Source organism: Leptodactylus fuscus, chromosome 7, assembly GCF_031893055.1.
Source record: "Leptodactylus fuscus isolate aLepFus1 chromosome 7, aLepFus1.hap2, whole genome shotgun sequence".
Taxonomy (NCBI): domain Eukaryota; kingdom Metazoa; phylum Chordata; class Amphibia; order Anura; family Leptodactylidae; genus Leptodactylus; species Leptodactylus fuscus.
Genome location: NC_134271.1, coordinates 32,546,923 through 32,566,576, shown reverse-complemented (window position 1 = coordinate 32,566,576; position 19,654 = coordinate 32,546,923). Strand labels below are relative to the sequence as shown.

Below are 19,654 nucleotides of genomic sequence, written 5' to 3'. Positions count from 1 at the left end.
CTTCACACGGCGTAAGCGCGCCGCTCATTTAGACCCGTACAAGCGAGCACTTCAAAACACATCCCATTCATTTCAATGGGAGCGCACGTAAAGCCGGCTTTATGCGCGCTCCCATTGAAGTGAATGGGATGTGTTTTGAAGTGCTCGAGTGTTCCAATCGAATACCACGCGGGAAACGCAGTAAAATTTCGTATCCCCTCTCACCTTCCCTGGCGCGTTTTTGCACCAATAACTGTGTAGGGGAGGTGGGACAGGAACTACGACAACGGAGGCATTGAAAAAAATTGAAAAAACCCATAGCCAGCTGAAAACATGTGACCTCCGATTTATAGGAATAGTCAGTGCCATCTTCGTCACATTTGCGGTGAGAGATAGGGAGAGAAAAAAGATCTGCTGAGGGCTAGAGAGGCATTAGCTTCTAGTAGGCAGGGAAAAACGGAAGAAAAACAACAGCTCTTTTCAGAGCTATATACTGCAGGGAGAGGAGCTTTCCACGGGGTGTCCCCCCAAAACAGGGATACAGAGCAAATAGGTCCGGCTATATACGCTCAACCCAGCTTTCCAGGCAGTGCCCCCCCCCCCCCCAAACACCTAACAGGGATACAGAGCATTCAGTCCAGCTATATACGCTCAACCCAGCTTTGCAGGCGGTGTCCCCCCGAAACAGGGATACAGAGCAAATAGGTCCGGCTATATGTCACGGAGCAAAGGAATACATCTTTCCTCCGGAAGATCTCTTGCATCAACAGGGACATAAGAGGATGGGAGACAGCAGCAATTTATTGTAATCCACAAAGTTAGTAGCCGGCAGCGGTCACATCAACCGTAATAATAAGTCCACGGAAGTCACAATCCAATGATAGCTTTGGTTCCTTGGTCCTGTAACTAAATCCTGGCTCTCTGCAGAGCTGTGCACAGGCCGGCTAACACATACTAACTGCTAACTACATACTATATACTAAGACTGTTACATCCTATATCTGTGGGTGGGAAGGGCTGAGTCACAGATCCTTCCCCCCTCACCTATGCCAAAGAGAGCAGACTCCCTGTCTCTTTTGGACAATGCACTGTCCAACATCTTCTTGGGGACACCGATCAGATTATCTCCACCCATTGTCCTCACTAGTTAGAGGTATTTGCATACAATGTGTTAACACACTAGACCCTAATCAGCCAACTACACATTGATGTATACAACAGGTTAGAGAATACATTCCACATGAAATATATATTACACATTGCCTATAGTATATACTCTAGACATCCCGCGACAACCCCTCCCCCTCTCAAAACATGTGCAGGACACAATTGGCCTACACAGGTGAATTGTGGAGTACACATCAGTCTCTATAGCTCATATGTCCTTCTGCCTGGGAGCTGCACAGCTGGGGGGAACCTGACACATTGCTGAGACCCTGCAATGAAGTGGGCACCATGCCAGGAAAGGCGGACTGGTGTAGGGGTGACTGCAGCCCTGTGCCATTGGAGCCCATATTGGACAACCCCATAGAACTGGGTGAGGGTCCTACTGCCAGGCTGCACTGAAACAGAGATTGCGCCATTGCTTGCTGCCTTCCAAGAGATGGGGGCAATGGCAGCTGAGAAATCCCCATTCCGGCCGTGGCCCAGCGGGTATCGTTGGAATGGGAGGAGCACAGGCTGTCGCCCATTGCTGCAGCCGCTGCGGTGGCCGCTGATGGAAACTGCGGCAATCCTGGGGTGGGCAGTAATGGGCCGGGGGCGCGGAACACATTGGTGGTCTTCTTACGCTTCTTCCACTTAGCACGTCTGTTCTGAAACCAGACCTGTTGGGAAGTTGAGGCCGCTGGGCTGGCATCTGGCAGCAAATCCGGTCGATCCATGTTGGCTTCTCTCTGAGCTTGGCTTCGGGTCACTGCTCCCACAAAGTAGCACTGTAGATTTCCAACATCGTTGCCTAACAGAACATCGGCCGGCAGCCCGCTCATCACACCAATTGTGCATCGTTTTGGTCCATAACCATAGTCGAGTTCCACGGTAGCTTTAGGAATACATCTCCGAGTACCCCCTGCCAACTCGATAGAAAGGCCAGGGCCCTCCTCTAGGGCCTCGAGTCGAACAACTCGGGGGTCTGCTACTGTTAGGAAAGCTCCCGAGTCCCGGAATCCAACAACTGTTCGGCCATCCAGGAGGACCTCCTGCAAGTGCTTCCGCTGAGAGTTTGCGGGATGCGTGGCAGAGGGCTGAATCCCATAGACCCCTGGAGGTGGGACAAATGGGTCATTCATGGAGTCATCTGGGAATGGGGCCAAACTTTCTGTCCTAGGGGTGGTTCCCAGGTAGTGAATAGGCCGGGATGCCACGGTGGCCCGTGCCCCCAAGTTAGCAGGGCAGTTAGCTTGCAAATGTCCAGGCCGCCCGCACCCAAAACATCTGCGTTCTAGAGTTCTTCCAGTAGGTCATTGTCTAGGGACAGGGTGGTTCATAGCTGGAGGCCGATGGGCTGGGGCAGGGGTAGAGGGTGAAGTGTAATCCTGAGGCCGGACACGAAAGGTGGGGGACTGGCTGAAGGGTGTCTGGGGGACTGTGGTAGTTTTCCGCTCCTCTGCAAACAACCTCTTCCGCTGCGGCTTGATGGTCAGGCCCTCATCTGCAAGAGAAGCAGCTTGCTCAACTGTGGCTGGGTTCCGTTCCAGCACCCACTCACGGATCTCAGCGGGGCACTGGGAAAAGAACTGTTCCTTAAGTATGACTTGGAGGACCTTATCGACTGTGACAGCCCCCTCTCCTTCTAGCCAGCGCTTGCATGCTTGCTTCAACTTGTGGGCGAACATGTGGAAGGAGCTTCCCCCATTGTAAGACAAAGAGCGGAACTGAACTCGGTAGGTCTCTGGAGTGACTGCATAATACTTCTGCACCGCTCTTTTAATGGCCTCATAGTCCCGCTGACCACTAGGGTCCATGGCTCTGAGAGCTTCCGCAGCCCCATCTCGTAGGTGCCCCACCAGATACCGGACCCAATCCTTCTCTGGGACTTCCATCAGGCGGCACTGGTGTTCGAAGTCCTGAAAATATCCATCAACATCCACAGCCGCTTCCTCAAAGGTCTTGAAGTGTTTATGGGACACATATTGAGGTTCTCTCAAGGTTGGGCTGGGGGTCAGCGTTTGAATATAATTCCTCCTAGTTATCTCAGCCATTCGCATTTCATGCGCCATTCTCTGTTCCTCCTTCTCCGTTTCCTGAGCCCTCTGTAATGCTCTACTTCTTTGCTCTGCAGTTGCTTCTAGCCCCAGCACTGCCAATTCCTCCTCATACAAAACAACCCATCTGCTCTTTTGGGTCTGTACCTGCCACTCCTGTATCTCTCCAGTCTCCTCGGGGCAGCCCTCCTCATGGTCGCTTTGCAGGGTCATCTCCTCCAGTGCCTCGATCAGTTGATCTTTCGTTCTTCCCTGGTAACTCAGGTTTAGTTCCCGGGCCCTTACTTGTAGACTTGCCATAGTCCAGTTCCTATATTCAGAGGTTGTGGCTCCATTAATCGCTGGGCTGTTGTAGTCCATCTCGCTGTCCGCTGTTGATCCCACCGCTGCCAACCAGTTGTCACGGAGCAAAGGAATACATCTTTCCTCCGGAAGATCTCTTGAATCAACAGGGACATAAGAGGATGAGAGACAGCAGCAATTTATTGTAATCCACAAAGTTAGTAGCCGGCAGCGGTCACATCAACCGTAATAACAAGTCCACGGAAGTCACAATCCAATGATAGCTGTGGTTCCTTGGTCCTGTAACTAAATCCTGGCTCTCTGCAGAGCTGTGCACAGGCCGGCTTACGCTAGGTTCACACTAGCGTTCTCCTGTCCGTTCTGAGCTTTCCGTCTTCTGCATGCCAGAAGTCGGAAAGCTCAGACCGGGTCCGGCCGTGAGCGGCGGTGAGCGTTTTAGGCTCTCCGCCGCGAAACCGGATTTTTTTATCCGGACACAGAGTACTGCATGTCCGACTCTGTGTCCGGATTATAAAACCCGGTTTCGCGGCAGAGAGCCTAAAACGCTCACCGCCGCACATCTCTCTCACCCATTCAAATGAATGGGTGAGAGAGACTCCTGCAGGTTTCCATCTCTTGCCTCTGTTTTAGGCAGGAAACGGAAACCTGAACTGAGACCCGAACGCTGATGTGAACGAGCCCTAACCCATACTAACTGCACGCTACATACTATAAACTAACACTGTTACATCCTATATCTGTGGGTGGGAAGGGCTGAGTCACAGATCCTTCCCCCCTCACCTCTATGCCAAAGAGAGCAGACCTCCTGTCTCCTTTGGACAATGCACCGTCCAACATCTTCTTGGGGACACCTATCAGATTATCTCCACCCATTGTCCTCACTAGTTAGAGGTATTTGCATACAATGTGCTAACACACTAGACCCTAATCAGCCAACTACACATTGATGTATACAACAGGTTAGAGAATACATTCCACACCAAATATATATTACACATTGCCTATAGTATATACTCTAGACATCTCGCCACACTATATATGCTCAACCCAGCTTTGCAGGCGGTGTCCCCCCAAAACAGAGATACAGAGCCAATAGGTCTGGCTATATACGCTCAACCCAGCTTTCCAGGCAGTGCCCCCCCAAACACCTAACAGGGATACAGAGCATTCAGTCCAGCTATATACACACAACCCAGCCTTCCAGGCGGTGTCCCCCCAAAACAGGGATACAGAGCAAATAGGTCCGGCTATATACGCTCAACCCAGCTTTCCAGGCAGTGTCCCCCCAAACACCTAACAGGGATACAGAGCAATTCAGTCCGGCTATATACGCTCAACCCAACTTTGCAGGCGGTGTTCCCCCAAAACAGGGATACAGAGCAAATTGATCCGGCTATATACGCTCAACCCAGCTTTCCAGGCAGTGTCCCCCCAAACACCTAACAGGGATACAGAGCATTCAGTCCAGCTATATACGCTCAACCCAGCTTTGCAGGCGGTGTCCCCCCAAACACCTAACAGGGATACAGAACATTCAGTCCAGCTATATACGCTCAACCCAGCTTTGCAGGCGGTGTCCCACCAAACACCTAACAGGGATACAGAGCAATTCAGTCCAGCTATATACGCTCAACCCAGCCTTCCAGGCAGTGTCCCCCCATATACCTAACAGGGATACAATGCATTCAGTCCGGCTATATACGCTCAACCCAGCTTTCCAGACAGTGTCCCCCCCCAAACACCTAACAGGGATACAGAGCATTCAGTCCAGCTATGTATGCTCAACCCAGCTTTCCAGGCGGTGTCCCCCCAAACACCTAACAGGGATGCAGAGCAAATAGGTCCGGCTATATATGCTCAACCCAGCTTTCCAGGCAGTTTCCCCCCAAAACAGGGATACAGAGCAAATAGGTCCGGCTATATATGCTCAACCCAGCTTTGCAGGCGGTGTCCCCTAAATCAGAGATACAGAGCAAATAGGTCTGGCTATATACGCTCAAACATAAATGGGAAGTATTGGGGAAGGAATAAATACAGCCCACTTACTTGAACTGATCCAGATGAACAAATAGTGTTAGTTGTGTGACCAGGTGTTCCGGGACGGAGGTTGCACGTGAAAACGACCCATCGGCTGTGGGGAATGTCCATAGAAAGGTAAGAAAAAATTCCAGCTCCACTCCTTAAGCCCTTTTTTGATAAAACGTAGCGTTTATTTTTACATTTGTTTAAAAAAATCCAGTATATGTTACAGGCATAATTGCTCTTAAATCAACTCCATGTTCCCATAGAAAAGCCAGCTGATGCGTTTCAAGGACAGGCACGTCCCCTTAGTCGTAGCCTGACTTAGCTGCAATCATCTCATGCCCTGCTCCTAGTGTTGGGAGATTTCAACCATGTCTCTCCAGCATCCACTCTACCAGGCTTCACACTCTGCCATACAAGAGACAGCAAAACACTGAACTTGCTCTTTGCCAATGTAAGGGATGCATATAACTCATCTGCCCTACCGCCCCTAGGCAGATCAGATCACAACCTGGTACATCTGCGACCCACATACACTCCACTGGTGCGCAGAGAACCGGCGGTTACCCGTACAGTGAAAATTTGGTCAGAGGGAAGTGTCGAGTCTCTAAGGGACTGTTTTAATATAACATTATGGGAAGTGTTTCAAGACTCATTTCCAGAGGACATTGAGGGACTCACACACTGCATAACAGACTACATTAATTTCTGCGTGGACAGCACGGTACCAACTAGAAAGGTGAGGTGTTTCTCCAATAACAAACCATGGATCAACTCTGAAATTAAAACTCTTCTCAAGGAAAAAAAGAGAATTTTTAGGTCTGGGGACAAAAATAGCCTGGGGGCGGTGCAGAAACAGCTGAGACAACTGATCAGAGAAGGGAAAGCCAACTACAGGCGGAAGATGGAACTACAGATGGGGGAGGGTAGAATCTTGGAGGTATGGGATAGCCTTAAGGCAATATCAGGACTCAAGAAAAAAACAGGGCATCGAACAGTAGGGGACAGGAAGTGGCTTAACGAGTTTAATCTATACTTCAATAGATTCGACTCCAAGCCAATGCTCCCTCCACCAGCATGTCAGCCAACCCCCCTCTCCTCACACACCAAGACTCAACCCCCACCGACCTGTGGTAAACTGCAATATGACTATCTGACCCTGCAGGAGTCTCTAGTGTGTAAGGAAATGAAGAAGATTAAAGCAGACAAAGCGGGAGGACCTGATGGTATAAGCACAAGAGTTCTTAAAATGTGCAGTGACCAGCTAAGTGGCATTATTACACACATGTACAATATGAGTCTAAAGCTGGGAGTGGTACCTCAACTGTGGAAAACATCTTGCGTGGTACCAGTTCCAAAGAAACCCAACCCGATGGGCTACAATGACTAGCGACCTGTAGCACTGACATCCTACCTGATGAAGATCCTAGAGAGACTGGTCCTGACACACCTACGCCCCCTAGTGAGCTCCGCTCTGGACCCCCTCCAGTTTGGAGTCGATGATGAGACACAGTTGCCATCAGGGGAGCCTTTTGCCATGGTCGGTGTGCAGGAGGAGGAGGAGCCGAGAGAGGAATTGGAAGAGGAGGTGGTGGACGACGAGGACACTGACCTGACCTGGACAGGGGGGATGTCAAGTGGGGAAAGCAGTGTAGATGTGGAGGGAAGTGCAGCACCAAAGATGGTGGCTAGAGGCAGAGGCATGTCCAGAGGCAGAGGACAGCTGCTTCACAGAAGCCAGGCCACAGCCAGCAGGGTCCAAAATGTTCCCTATTCTAGCCAGCCTAGAAAGACTCCCACATCGAGGCCATGGTCTTCAATGGTGTGGAAATTTTTTAATGTATGTGCGGAGGATAAATATAGTGCGGTTTGCACACTTTGCAACTTGAAACTGAGTAGGGGCTCTGAAAAGAGCAACCTTACGACCACTGCCATGCGCCATCATTTGGAATGCAAGCACTGGGCTGAGTGGGAGAGAGCAAATGCAGGACAATCGTCGTCTGGCGTTGCCGCCACTGCCTCTCCAACTGTTGCCAGTGCTGGTGCTGGAGTCCAGACCAGCAGCCAGGATATCTCCACATCTGCCTCTGCCACTTTGGAGACTTCTCCCTCATCCTCCCTTTTTCCTGCCTCAGCTCCTTCTCCTGCCTCAGGTCCTTCTCCTGCACCATCATGCGCCTCTTCCCAGCAACCCACCATCTCCCAGACGTTTGAGCGCAGGCAAAAATACAGCGCTACCCACCCCCATGCACAAGTCTTAAACGCGCACATCTCCAAACTCCTGGCCCAGGAGATGTTGCCATTCCAGCTTGTAGAGACTCAGGCCTTCCGTGACCTGATGGCAAGTGCGGCACCTCTCTATGCCGTCCCTATCCATCACTACTTCTCCCGGTGTGCTGTCCCCACCTTGCACCAGCACGTGTTACGCAACATCAGGCGAGCCCTAAGTTCCGCGCTTTGCACAAAGGTCCACTTGACCACCGACACGTGGACAAGTGCATGCGGACAGGGACTCTACATTTCACTGACGGCATACTGGGTGAATGTAGTTGAGGCTGGAACCCGGTCAAAAACTGGGGCGGTCTACCTCATTTCCCTGCCCAACATTCCTGGCAGGGGTTCTGAACCACCACCCTCCTCCTCTGCCTCCGCCATCACATCGACCCCAGCTACAGCACTGACGTGGAAACGCTGCAGCACTGGCGTGGGGAGATGTCAGCAGGCCGTGCTGAAGCTCATCAACTTGGGGGACAGACAGCACACTGCCTCTGAGGTGAGGGATGCCCTCCTCGATGAGACGTCAACATGGTTTTCGCCACTGCACCTGGGCCCAGGCATGGTCGTGTGTGATAACGGCCGGATCCTGGTAGCGGCTCTGAAGCTGGCCAACCTCCAACATGTTCCATGCCTGGCCCACGTTTTCAATTTAGTGGTGCAACTGTTTTTAAAAACGTACCCCAATTTACCAGAGTTACTTGTGAAAGTGCAGCGCTTGTGCACCCACTTTTGGAAGTCTACAGTAGCTGCTGCTAACCTCCGAAGCCTCCAGCAACGCCTCCATCTGCCTGAACACCGGCTGATGTGCGACGTCCTCACACGCTGGAATGCAACATACCACATGTTAAGCAGAGTGTGTGAGCAGCAAGAGACTCTTGATGGAGTACTATCTCCAAAACCCAAGGGTTCCTCAGAGTCAGCTCCCGCAGTTTCTGCAGCATGAGTAGCCATGGATGGCAGACTTATGCGAGATCTTGCGTGTCTTTGAGGAGTCCACCAAGAGGGTCAGCTGTGACGACGCACTCGTGAGTGTAACAATCCCTCTCCTGTGTGTGATGCGAGAATCCCTCATCGCCATCAGGGATAACGCTTTGGACGCTGAGGAGTCGGGCATAGGAGCAGAACCATCCCAGCAGGATAGTCAGTGCACACTCCTGTCCATGTCACAGTGTATATTGAGGGAGAAAGAGGAGGATGACGAAGTGGCAGATGATCTCATTGTCACACAGGAGGCTAGTGGGGAAGTTCATTGCATCCCATTGCTGCAGCGTGGATGGGGCGAAATGGAGGAGGAAGAGGAGGAAATGGAGAGTGACCATTCCGGTGGGGGCAGCGAAGTCATGCCAAGTAACACTCTGGCACACGTGGCTAAATTAATGTTGGGGTGCTTTTCAACTGACAAATGCATTGTCAAAATTCTGGAGAGCAACCACTACTGGATTTTTGCAATCCTCGACCCCCGGTATAAAAATAATATCTCTAATTTTATTCCGGTAGAGGGGAGGGCCAGTCGCATCAGTGATTGCCACAAGCAACTGGTGCAGAATATGATGGAGATGTTTCCATCAACTCTCGTTGGAGGCAGAGAGGAGAATTCTTCCAACAGGCTAACAACTGCCATCCAGTCCACACCAGGCAGGGGCACACTCTCCAAGGTCTGGGAAACGTTAATGGCACCCCCTCGCCAAACTACCACCACTGAGGAGCCTAGTGTCACCAGGAGGGACAAGTATAGGCACATGTTGCGGGAGTACCTGGCCGACCACAGCCCTGTCCTCTTCTCTCCTAACTTGCTGGTTAGAGTCTCAATCCACCCTGATTCCCCCAAACTCTGCTGGTTAGAGTCTCAATCCACCCTGATTCCCCCAAACTCTGCTGGTTAGTCTCAATCCACCCTGATTCCCCCAAACTCTGCTTGTTAGCATCTCAATCCACCCTGATTCCCCAAACTCTGCTGGTCAGAGTCTCAATTCACCCTGATTCCCCAAATTTGCTGGTTAGAGTCTCAATCCACCTGGATTCCCCCAAACTCTGCTGGTTAGAGGATAAACTCACTCCAAGGGCCAAAAGCACTGCTGGTGCAAGGCTCAACTAACCTTAAGGGCCAAAAACACTGCTGGTGCAAGGCTCAACTAAGTTAAAGAGCCTAAAACTCTGCTGGTAAGAGGCTGAAGTCACCTAAAGGGCCTCAATCTCTGCTGGTAGCTCAGCTTATGGGCCTCTAACTTAATTTGGAAGGGCTCACGTTAAGGACCAGAAAAGTGAATTTTGGAAGGTCATACCACATCACACACACACACACACACACACACACATAGACAATGACAGTTCAGGGTGGGTACTGTTGGATTTCCCATTGCCTATTCCATGTGTGGTTGTCATGGGCAACGTGATTTAAAGGGGTGCTTGGTAATGTTTCTTTAGCATCAAATTTGGGTTTCTGTCCATCCAATTGGGGAGGAAAGAAGGTTTCCAGGTATTTTCCCACTTTGATAGAGGTTTTTTTGAGTGTGGAAAGTGTGTAGTTGATAGGCTGTGATGGTGGGGTAAAACAGTGACTTGGGCTTGTTAGATGCCCCCAGACACGCTTCCCCTGCTGTCCCAGTTGCATTCCAGAGGTGTTGGCATCATTTCCTGAGGTGTCATAGTGGATTTGGTGACCCTCCTGAGTCGAATTGTGGGTTCCCCTGAAATGAAGCATTTTTCCCCAAAGACTATAATGGGGTTATGGCGATATTTGTTTGAATAGTCGAATATTGAGCGGCTATTCGAAACGAATAACAAATATTTCACTATTTGCTCATCTCTACTCCACTTCAAATTATGTGCGACTTTATGTTGGTCTATCACAATAACAGCAAGAAATCAGCAACAGAAGTACAGGTTCCCAATGTCAGTTTGATTCTGGTGAATGTAACATATCTGTTGGCAATTCCGTCCTCGTTACCTTTTTTAAAAATTGTTAAAGCCTCTTGGTTTCACTGGAAATTGAACCCAGGACCTTCTGCGTGTAAAGCAGACGTGATAATTGCTACATTATGTAACCGAAGATAGGAAAAAGAGGACTACCATTTCTCGGTGACATAACGTATTTTTCGGACTATAAGGCGCACTTTTTTTCCTCCAAATACAGGAGGAAAATGGGTTTGCGTCTTATAGTCCAAATGCAGCAGTATATCACTGTGCTGCGCTGTTATGAGGATGATGAGGCAAGTTCACGTGTAGATAGATACTACTGTACATTGACTTGTCTATCTACTAGACAAGTCAATGTACAGTAATATCTATCTACTCGTGAACTTCGCTCAACTTACCTGCTGCCGCTGCCCTCTGCTGGTCCGGTCCTCTGTCCTTCATGTGGCTTCAGAGCGTGCTGTGTAGTGAATAGGATTGTTTTTAAAATCCAATCTCTGATTATTTAAAAAATCCCATTGACTTGCATTGGGATTGGGATTGGGATCGGGTTCGAATGGAAAATGATTGGAAATCGGATTTTAAAAACCATCCTGAAATTTCAAGATCGGCTCAACCTTAGTCGGGTGTTAAAGATGACATCTGTTTAAATGATGATGATTGAATCCATTTGTCTGCATTTTATGGAGGTGACACATTGGGGGTTTTCTAGCTTCTTCTTCGTGTAACAGAGAACTGCTAATATTTTCGGCCATGAAATCTTTACCTTTACAATGACGATAAATCTTGAAAGAACTCTGGTGATAGCGGTGGCTTTCGCTAGGGTCTCCCCTCTGTCCCTCCTTTTGGTAGACATAGAGAAAGCGTTTGATCAGATACATTGGGGATACCTATGGTCCGCCCATCATCAGGTGAGTGTGGGCCCAAGTTTCCTCTGTAACAATCTCTCACTTTATGGTGACACTTTGGTCAGGGTGAGAGCCAACGGATCCTTTCTAACCCCTTTTCGGACTGAAACCGTACCAGACAGGGTTACTCTATGTCCCACTTCTCTGTGCGCTCGTCATGTGACACCTATGGGTAGCGACCGGGCAGTGCTCCAACATTCACAGCCTTGAAACAGGTGGTTGATGGGTTAAGGCGGCGCTCTACGCTGACGTCCTTTTCCTTTACGTCCATGAGGGTACTGCCGTCTATCTCTGTGGAGCAATGGCAACTCATTTGCTGCTCCAAAAAGCTTATTTGCATATTAACATTAACGGCAAGACATTAGAAATAGAAGTACAAGTTCCCAATGTCCGCTTGATTCTGGTGAATGTAACCTATCTGTAGGTAATTCTGACCCTGTTAATTTTTAAAAAATTGTTAAAGCCTCCTGGTTTCACTGGGGATTGAACCCAGGACCTTCTGCGTGTAAAGCAGACGTGATAACCACTACACTATGAAACCGAACATGGGAGAAAGAAGACTACCATCTCTTGGTGACATAAAAGGATGTAGGTCATGGACCACTTTTTTGGGATTTAATATCTGTTTAAATGATGATGAATGAATCCATTTGTCTGCATTTTATGGAGGTGCCACATTGGGGTTTTCTAGCTTCTTCTACGTGTAACAGAGAAATGCGAATATTTTTGGCCATGAAAGAAATCTTTACCTTTACAATGACGATAAATCTTGAAAAAACTCTGGTGATAGCGGTGGCCTGCGCTAGTGTCTCCCCTCTGTCCCTCCTTTCGCTAGACTTGGAGAAAGCGTGTGATCGGATACATTGGAGATTCCTATGGCCCGCCCATCACCAGGTGAGGGTGGGCCCAAGTTTCCTGGGTAACAATCTCTCCCGTTATGGTGACAGTTGGGCCAAGGTGAGAGCCAAGGGATAGTTTCTGGGTCTTTTTCGGTCTGAAACCGTACCAGACAGGGTTACTCCATGTCCCACTTCTCTGTGCGCTCGTCAAGTGACACCTAGGGGTAGCGACCCGGCCATGCCCCGACATTCACAGCCTTGAAATAGGTGGTTGACGGGTTATGGCGGCGCTCTACGCTGACGTTCTTTTCCTTTACGTCTATGGCGGTACCGCCGTCTATCTCCATGGCGCAATAGCGACTCATTTGCTGCTCCAAAAAGCTTATTTGCATATTAACATAAACGGCAAGACATTAGCAATAGAAGTACAGGTTCCCAATGTCAGCTTGATTCTGGTGAATGTAACCTATCTGTTGGCAATTCCGACCCCGTAAATTTTTTTAAAATTGTTAAATCCTCTTGGTTTCACCGGGGATTGAACCCAGGACCTTCTGCGTGTAAAGCAGACGTGATAACCGCTACACTATGAAACCAAAGATGGGGAAACATGGACTACCATCTCTAGGTGACATAGTAGGATGTAGGTCATGGACCACTTTTTTGGGGATTTAATATCTGTTTTAATGATGATGAATGAATCCATTTGTCTGCATTTTATGTAGGTGCCACATTGGGGGGTTTCTAGCTTCTTCTACGTGTAACAGAGAACGAAGGATTATGAAGATAATCTTGTTTCCCTTAGTCCTAACAGCGGCACAATATGGGGTATTTCTGCCCTTGTGTGCTGGTAGGACAGGCGGATTTTTAATTAGCCAATTAATTAATCATGGCTTGCCCTATGAGAGGGCACAAGAACCTCCCCCTGCATGTATATACAAGAGTAACCTAATTATACATAGGTAACATAATATATTTATAACAATGACAAAAATCGTCCGGGCGGGAAGTCTTGTGCCGCGGTTAGGACTAACGGAAACAAGATTATCTTCATAATCCTTCATTCCCTGTCGTCCTACAGTGGCACAATATGGGGAGTTAGCAAGTAATCCCCTAGGGTGGGTCCTCACCACCAACTGCACTTAAACCGTGACCAAAAGCAGTAGCTTCTGAAGCCCGAGTGTCCAGGCGGTAGTGGGACACGAGGGTTGCCTCCGAGGACCAAAATGCAACAGCAAATTTGACTTAGAGACAAGGCTTTTGTCTCTGCCCAGGAGGTGGTAACCAACCTCGTGGAATGTGCCCTTGAATAAGAGAACTTAATTGTCTCCCTGACCCAGTGTGAAATTGAGGCTTTGGAAACCTTAAGCCCTTTGTGTCTCCCCAAGAAGTTGAGGAGATTTTCCTGACTTTCTGAAGGAACGCGTACGCTGGAGGTAGATCCTCAGGCATCTCATGAGGTCCAGTGTATATGAAATTTACCTTATGAAATTTGCATTTCCTGGAGTCCGGAGGCAGTACACACACATGGGATATTATCCCCCTAGGTACAATTAGAAGAGACAGGTTAACAAGTAATAGTCATTAATTATCAATTAAGGCCCTCCTATAAGAGGAACTCCGCCCTACTCAGCCTCAGTATGGTACCCAAGCAATAAGCAACAAATAGGGTGGGCGTGCTGTACTGCCTCCGGACTCCAGGAAATGCAAATTTCATAAGGTAAATTTCATATTTCCTGTTCGTCCGTCGGCAGTACACACACATGGGAACTTACAAAGCAATATTCCTTGGGCGGGAAAATTTGTTGCTTCCTTAAATACTACCTGACCGAAGGGGGAACCCCTCAGAGACCTTTATGTCCCATCTGTTTGGTTTAGATAGGTGTAGTAATGAATGACTATGTCGCTATTTTGCACATTTTGGTACAAGAGCCCACGGACCAACTCTGCCCTGATGTAAAAAAGGCTGGAGTAGAGAGCGTCCCCCACAGATTCCAGTGGAGGTTGTTCTGAGAGGTCATAACAAATCCTAACAGAGCCTTTGATATATCTTGCTAGCATCATCTGCTGGTTCTTCAGCCTTCGAATCTGCCAAAAAAAGAGAGAATTAAACGAGACTACGGATTCTGATTCACAACCGTTCAGAAAGAAACCCCTCGTACACTAAGACCGGGTGACTCTTATATAATTTTTTTTTTTCTTTTTTCCAGAGGAGACCTGAGCCCCGGTAAGGTTATTTCCTGGTTGTAACCCAACTTCTGGAAATTCTGGTGATGTTCCCATGGCCAGAGAGTTATCTGACTAGTAGTTCCTGGTCTCTAGCCGAGAAAAAAGTTGACATTCACTAATCCTCTGCTAACCTAGTTATAGCCACCATAAGGATTTTGAGTAGATATCCTTCAAGCTTTCCTGAAGAATGGCTTCCATGGGACACCTTTATGACTTTTAGGACCAATGATCTGCCTCATTCTGGGACTGGCATATCTATTTCCAGCAGTCTATTTATGATTGTGTCTTCAGTCGTCTCATGAGACCCTTTAAGGAAGACTATAGATGTGTATTGATGGTTGTGATATGGACCTTGAGTATTATCTTCCAGGTCTTCTCGTAGTAGTTGAGAGAGATGAAATGACTTCTGGACTTGTGTAAATGGAGGAGCACTCAGATTTATTGATACTTACACTTTATCTCATACGGAGACGGTAGAATGTCTTCCTACAAACCTCCAAGTTACTACTACAGTATCCACATGGCCAATTTTTTATTTTTTTTTTTAATTTCCCCTGGCAACCTTCAAACGTAGATTTGTGAACTTGCACGGAAGAGCCTTTCTGGAGAAAAAAAGGGTATTTCAGACTGGACGTTACCAGATCCTTCCCTTTAAAGGATATGTAAAGGATGACCCTACTAGTCGGACCTATTGTGGCAATATTACAGTTTCCTCCGTTTCCTTGCCAAGAACTTTCCTCCGAACCTTTAGGCTGGAGATACCACAGACAGATCACTGGACCAGGTTATTACCTGATCAACACTGCCAGGTTTCCTCTCAGACACAGGAACCAAGACCTGTTGGTTTACATTGTGCCCTGGCACCGGTATCTGAGAATGACCCAACTTCTGAGTAGACTCCTTGAAAGGATTTGGATTCTGACCCTCATTCTCCTGGATTTAAGACTTATTACCTTTGACTCCTGTAGACGCTATATAGGTTTGCAATAACCGGAGATTCACTTGCCTGCTTGTGCCAGGCTCTTGTGATTCACCAGGAGTGGTTGAAAGTGATGCAGTAGTACCCTAATGGCTTAAATCCCTTTATATTGTAGAGAGTCTTCCTATCCTATATTGCTATCAATATACATATTCTTTGGGATTTCTTTCAGGAAAGAGCTTCATTTTCATGCAGAATGAATTGACCAGAAGCCCCGGCTCCTTCCAACTTTTGGATTCACCCCGAATAAGAGTAACATCCACTTCCCTTCAGGGAGATATAAGGAGCCCATTTACCAGGCATAATATAACTGCGTATCCTTGAAGATGCAGGGTTATTTTAAGACCTATGACAACTTTCTGAAGAGTAGAAGGACTGAGGTGCTCCCAATTTAAAGAAGTCTGAACTGGAAATATGGTAAGGTAATTCCCAGAAACTGGAACATGCAGACATACATCTATAGGGTTTCCTGAGGACACCCAGCTCCCCTTTGCATAATGACCACGCCGGAGTCCATGGACTATCATTGTGCTTTCCCTGGCGCTTATGGAGATATCAGATCTACGACTGACCCATGTGTGTCAGCTTTTGAACCAGGACAATTCCGCTATAAACTCCCTGTTGTGGTTGAGTGCCTGGGACTGGCTGTAATGCAGCTTCTCAAACCCAGTCTGACCAACGGAGGATGGAGGTTTGTTTGTTTTGTTTTTTTGTTTTTTTTTTGGAGGATTTCCTATTCCTCTGTAATGCTTGGAGCTCCAAAGAGTGACCATTATTTAGCGTGGAAGACATCTCCTCCGAGGAACCTGTAACAATATGGATAAAATAAAAGCTCAGACCCTTCCTGCTGGAGGTGATGGAGATCTGTGCACCATAGCTCAGATTTTGTAGGATTTGCCTACTTCTGGAGTTGACGGGCTTTATGGCGTTGCCTACACCCTGTCAGTAAACTTGGTATGTCCACAAACTGTGAAGCAACAGAAATATATGCCTGAGAAAAGCAAAGGACAAAAAATTATTCATCTACAATACTCTGCCTTTACTCGGCCGGGGGAGGGGAGGGGGTGGTCGGGCGGAGGCTTTCCCCCCTCCTTTCTCCCCCAGGCTTTTCGGGGGGGGGGGGGGGTCTGTCGAGCCGCACTGGAGCTGGGGGTTTAGCGACGGGTGGGCTTTTCTCTTGGCGCGAGGGACTCGGCCCGTCGCGCGAGCCTAGCAGTATCCAGGGGTACCCCGCTTATATATAATGTGATCTAAAGCGCTCTATTGACACTTCTGAGCATCTTTTTTTTTTTTTTTTTTTGCGGTGCCTGAAATACATTGAATTAGCCAATGTGGAGAGCCCCGGCCCTCGATCCAGCGGAGTTGGCTACTGTACAAGCCAATGCCAGATGTAAAAATATATATGAATATACACATACATATAGAGACCTGCAACGAAAGGAGAGAAAAATCACTGTAGGAAAATACAGAATACTCTGATAATACAGCAAACCGGAGGCTCATTACAGGAACTGAATACCACTGACTGATAGATTGTGAATCCATAGATTTAAGACCTACTCCTTCCTCAGAATTCAGGGAGGATAAAATAAGAACCTTTTCTCTAGAACTGGACACTGTCCCAGATACAGAACTGGCAGAGTGAATAATAACATACACTGTTGTCAGACGTAACAGATTGTATCCACACCATTATAAGAAGTGGAGGCCTGTGTAAAGACCTATTACACCATTACCAACAGCAGAACACTGTGGCCGTTACATTATTGCTAGAATATGGGTTCCCACTCACATTATTATATTTTCTCACCAGATATCTGACCTGATATATGTGTAACCTGTAATGAATATTTCTCCTTTACATCCGCTCTCTTATTTGCAGATCTCATGTAATATTTTGACTCATACAAGTAGAGCCCACCTTGGACTTAAACATATTAAATATTCATATATGTTAATCTCATTTCGAAAAAGTTATACTCGATATATAAAAGCTTATAATATAGCATTCCAAAATGAGCTTTACTCCAGATATACATACTTCAGTATATCCTTTTCAAAAAATGTAGATATACATGCTACATATATCAACCAGAGATGAAAATACTCATGCTTTTAGTATATAGGATTTCGCATCAGTTTATCTCAGGTGTGTGTACGCATTTGCATATTAACTGATCAGCGCCAGGCAGTGCTGTCAAACTGACACAGGCAAACGCCTTTAATCCATATTGGCATTTTGCCAATTTTTTAATGTCTGGAAAAACTAACTCATTGCAAACAACAAGCTGCTGAGATGCTGGAACAAACATAGGCAAAGCCTTAATGGCAGCCATTTTCCTGAATACAGGAGGATCACTGACGCCAATACCACGCAGATGAAGTCGCAGGCAGAAGTCAGTATATATATATATATATATATATATATATATATATTAAGCATATATCATACAGAAATGATGCCATATCATTTTAGCACTGGTGTAATACATCCATTATATACCATATGTATGCCATATATGTTCATATACACTCTGATGCACCCGTAACAGTAATTGCACTTATAAACTGTAATAATATTGCACTTGATGGGCTTGAAGACATTTAAGGCATCTGTAAAGTGTATAACCACAATATACTTATGGCCTGTAAACAGTAACTGTACATATAAACTGTATAGTAACAGTGTACCTATGGGCTTGAAGACATTAAGACATCTGTAAGTTGTATAACCACAATACTTATGTCCTGCAAACAGCAATTGCACCTGTAAACTGTACAATGACAGTGTATTCATGGGCTTGTCAGGACACTAACACACCCGCAATCTGTACAATCACAGTGACCCCCATGGGTTTGAAAGATATCAAAGTGCATGCCCAACTGCACAATAGCGGTGTTCCCACGCCATCTATGGGTTGCAAATGCACATGAACTGTGTAACACTAGGTTGTAAACAGCCAACACACTTTACCCAGTGCATAGCAGCCCTGCACACGATAACTGTGCATGCTCAGTATCCACGCTGCTGCTAGTGGATAAGCATTAAAACAAAGCAAACACTTGCTTTCCCAGTGGAGCAAAGCTCCTACTTACAGTTGGCAGCTCTGAGGGTCTGGCTTGTTTCGGCAAGAGGTGCTTAGACCATGCCCAACACCGGATACTTCTGCTCAGAGTCCATGTTGCCTAGTGGACAAGCATAAAAAGGGTCTCATTGCCTTTACCATAGCAGATCAGCAGGATTGGTCAGGCATCAGCCTTGACATTACTCACTGCACCCCTTGATGATGTGGCTTGTATTGGCATGTGGTTTCATATAGTTGTGCACATGATAACTGTGCATGCCTGCTCAGAGTCCATGTTGCTGCTAAGCATAACTTGAAAAAGCCAAAGTATACACTTGCTTTTTCCCAGTGGAGCAAGGCTCCTACTCACAGTTGGAAGCTCTGAGGGTCCAGATGGTTTCAGCCGGTGGTGATTAGAGAGGCCAAACACATTCTTGCACATGTGCAGAGCGTTACGCCAGAATCCAAGATGGCGCCGCATCATGTGAGGTAAGTATTGCCAGGTTCCACTGAGCTTCCTCATTGGGCAGTCTCATCCAGCAGAATCAACTACCTAAGCAGGATTCTGTGGGAAAATCAGCCAAGCTGAAGGTGCTACATAGTAAAGCAGCTCTGCCCTCCGCCAGAAGCAACTGTATTACACAGGCTTCCTGGGGATATGCCAGCCATATCCTTGCCAGCTCCCCCTGGCTGGACTTTATCCTCAGAGTGGGGGAGCTTGTGACGATAGATGAAACCTATTGAAAAAACAAACAAAAAGAGAAGGTAAGAAAGAGAGTCCTGCCTCTTCCAAGGTTTTAAGAGAAATAAAAATACTGAGGCTGAGTAGGGCGGAGTTCCTCTTATAGGAGGGCCTTAATTGATAATTAATGACTATTGCTTGTTAACCTGTCTCTTCTAATTGTACCTAGGGGGATAATATCCCATGTGTGTGTACTGC

The 19,654-nt window shown here is 47.4% G+C and overlaps 2 non-coding genes across 2 annotated transcripts; both read right to left on the bottom strand.

The window, feature by feature from the left end:
* Positions 1–12,073: 12,073 nt before the first annotated feature.
* Positions 12,074–12,146, bottom strand: TRNAV-UAC (transfer RNA valine (anticodon UAC)). Its single transcript has one exon. It is a non-coding gene; the product is annotated as a tRNA-Val (tRNA).
* Positions 12,147–12,964: 818 nt separating this feature from the next.
* TRNAV-UAC (transfer RNA valine (anticodon UAC)) lies at positions 12,965–13,037 on the bottom strand. The gene has a single exon. It is a non-coding gene; the product is annotated as a tRNA-Val (tRNA).
* Positions 13,038–19,654: the final 6,617 nt, after the last annotated feature.